This window comes from Microtus pennsylvanicus, chromosome 14 (genome assembly GCF_037038515.1).
Source record: "Microtus pennsylvanicus isolate mMicPen1 chromosome 14, mMicPen1.hap1, whole genome shotgun sequence".
Lineage (NCBI taxonomy): Eukaryota > Metazoa > Chordata > Mammalia > Rodentia > Cricetidae > Microtus > Microtus pennsylvanicus.
In genome coordinates this window covers 9831783-9835247 of record NC_134592.1, presented here as the reverse complement: position 1 = coordinate 9835247, position 3465 = coordinate 9831783, and positions in this window count along the sequence as shown.

Genomic DNA, 3465 nt, shown 5'->3' with positions numbered 1-3465 from the left:
TTAATGCCTGTGGTTCTTGTTTGTTCCTCACTTTGCTGTCATTACACCTTAAGCCAGGAGGTGAGTACCCTAACCCCCCACCTGATGTGAGGGGTCCTAAATTCCCAGGGAAGATGCAGTGACTTCCTTTATCACCCAGGAACAGTGTCACAAGTGCAAGAAATGTTCCACTCCCAGGCCAGAGATTGTAGTAAGAGCCCCACCTACTCGCCAAAAAGCACAGCCAAGTGTTTATTGAGCAGCTGGGCTTATGATCCCCAGTGTTAACCTCAGAAGCTCAGGAACCAAGAGATGGTTCTGTCCAGGACTTGGCTGGGAATGTGCTTTTCTGCCTGCCTGTGGCCCTGGCGCCTTACAGTGCTTGCAAGCAAGGCTCCCTGCCCATCCCCTCCCATCCCCATACCGAAATGGGGCTGCAGGCATAATGTTGCTGAGGTGGCAAGGCCCGAGCCCCAAAATTGCTGAGGCCACAAAAGACTGAGCAGCTGGGGTGAACAATCCATTCCTACATCTTTGGCTGGTAAGTGGGCTGTTCTCTGCAGATATTCCCAAAGACAGACTTACCGGCCTGCTTCTCTGAGTGAATGACTGACAGGTGAATATACCTTTTCATCTCCAAACCAACCACTGGAGGAACTGGGAACGTTCATATTGTACTAAGAGTGAAAAACCGGCCTTTTAGCTTTTCGCTTTGTGGTCCGTTGGCCTATCTCTTCCAACCTCCTTTTAGAGAAGCCCTGGCTACCCTTTACAAATACAGTACATGAGGCTTTCTGTCCCAACTGGGCCTTTCTAAGCCAGAACAATAAGCTGCTGTGGACAGATGAGAAAGCTGTGCCAGCTGCCCCCACTTGAGCCTTGCTGGCCTTGCTAGACTGCACTGTCAGCAACCAGGGACTCAGCACCAGATCTGTAGTAGCTCCCCATTTCCTACAGGAAAATGGCCTATTCCCATGTAGCACTCAATTCAGCCTCAACCCAGGCCTATGCCTCAACCTCCAGAGGAATCACTGTACCCTGGCTTGCCTTGCTGGGATTGCCAGGTTTGTGTCTGTCTAATGTTTACACGTGCATATCCTGTTTAAGGAAATCATGGCCCTACGTCATTGGCACTTGTACCTTACCTAGTAGAAGGAGACAAACAGTAAATGTCATGCTATGAAAAGTGCAGTGTTAGCTGCGAGTAGTGATACATGCTTGTAACCCCCAGCACTTTGTGAAGCGGAGACAGGTGGATCTCTAATTTCCAGGACAGCCGGGGCTACACAGAACAAGAAGGAAGAAAGAAAAAGTATAGGCTTGGGGAGAATGAGGAGGCAGGACAGGCACATACGAACTTGGGGATTTTCCAGTTCCTGCCACAGGTTATATACTAGGTAGGGGCCACTAGTATTTGTCCTTCACCCTTTACACATGTTGGGCCTACCCTCCTGTACCAGGAAACATTCCAGGCTCTGGCCTTGGTCCACTCAGAATCCTAGACATTTCCTCTACTTGCCAGTCAGTTGCCCTCCCATTTCAGCTGTAGGGGGACACTGGGCTATCGTGCATTCAGCAACCGAAGAAGCTATAAATGAGCAAGGTGCAGGCCTGCCAGTTCAAGACTTGGGTATGTGTGGTACGGAGGCTAGATGGGAGGAGTAGGAGATTGGGCAAATGGGGACCTAGTTCCTCTCACCCCTAAGTGGGTGGGCCAGTCTCACCTAAGAAGCAGTAGCCGGGTGACCTGGGGTGGATTCGTACCATGTGCACCCCTAGAACACAGTGGAATGCTGTCCCTGAGGAGTTGGGAGAGCCTGCTGTCCTAAAGCTAGGTTAAGAACTGGTGAGGGTGAGGTCAAGTGAGTCTGAAGGAAAGGATCTGGGTTCTGAGGCCCTCTGAACCAAGCTGACTTTTCCTCACTGCTGTGTCTCGAAGAAAGGGTTGATGTGATTCTCATGGAATCCCAATTCTCATGGAATCCCAGTTCTGTCTACCATAGGTGAATATGAACTGAGGGGGCCATTTCTCTCCCTTCTGCCATGTCAGGAAGCCTAGGTGGGTACCGCAAGTTCTGAGGTCAGTAAGCAGTAGGAAACAGCAAAGCATGCAGTAGGTCTTGGCTTCTCCCAAAGTCTACTGGTGGTTGAACCACCTACCACTCCAGGTTATCTGTCACCTCTGGCCGCAGCTTGGCCATGTATTTGAGAAGGTGGCAGAATCTTCCTTCTGTTAGCTTTGCATTTGTAGTAGAATCCTGATCTGAAGCCGGGTGTAACGGCACGTGTATAAACCCAGAGCTTGGAAGACTGAGGAAGGCCAGAAAGACCCAAGTTTCTGGGCAGTTTAGGCTACATGGCAAGACCGCATCTCAAAGTAACCACCACAGAGGCAGGTGTATTTCTATGAGTTTGAAGCTAGCCCTGTCTGCATAGTGAGTTCCAGACCAGCCAAGGCTACATAAACTCTGTCTCAAAACACCAAAGGGGTAGGGAGAGAAGCTAGAGAGATAGCTTAGTGGTTAGAAGCACTTTTTGTTCTTAAAGAGGATCCAGGTTTGATTCTTGGTACCCACATGGGGCTCACACCTGTCTATAACCCCAGTCCCTCTTCTGGTCTCTTCAGGTACCAGGCATTGCACGGAGTACACACACATACTTGCAGGCCAAATGTATGGACACGAAAATAAACAACAAGAAGACTCATTGTGCCAATTTCTCTGCAGCCCTGTGGGCATGAGTCCCCAAGGTAGCCTAGTGGTGGACTGAAGTTAATGGCTGGGACTTATGAGGAAGCTTTGTCAGCCTGGTGTGTACCCTGCTTTTCATTTCTGACCCCCAACCTTGCTCTTGACCTTGCAGTTTGACAGAAACCCCAGAGAGCAGAGAGACTGGCCTGGGTAGGCCTGTGAGAGAACTGTCATCTCTTTGGCACTGCCCCTGGGCAGAGCTAGGTGTTTATCTTGTCACATCTGGCAGCCACGGATGGGTTTTATCTAGGGAAGTGATAGGATCCTGGTCTATGCTTTAAAAACCAGAGTAGTGGGCCCAGTGAACATAGGAGCAGATCAGGGTGCGGGCTGAGGCTTGGGGTATCTGAGCAGGCGTACATAAAGGCCTAGAATGCTTCAGGGCAGTGTTCCCAGCATCCAGGAATGAAAGGCTCCAGGGCAGGAAAATGCTTCAAATGTTAAAGAAGCAGCAGCCCTGGAAGTGTTGGGTTCAGTCAAAGAAAGGGAGCAATCTGGAAACTTCTGTGCAGTTCCTTCCTCGGTCCTATGAGTTAAAGGGCCATGAAAGGGCAAGGCTGTAGCCCAGATCTCTTAGAGAAATGATTTGAGAGACAAAGTCTGGAGAGCAGAGAGCAGAAGGGCTAGGCCAAGGAAAGACTGGAGCATCCTGCCCTATGTCTCCCTGCCGTGGCTCAGGGAGCACTGGAGCCGCCTGCCCTGTGCCTTGGCCTACAATGAGTAGTTTCTCATGAAA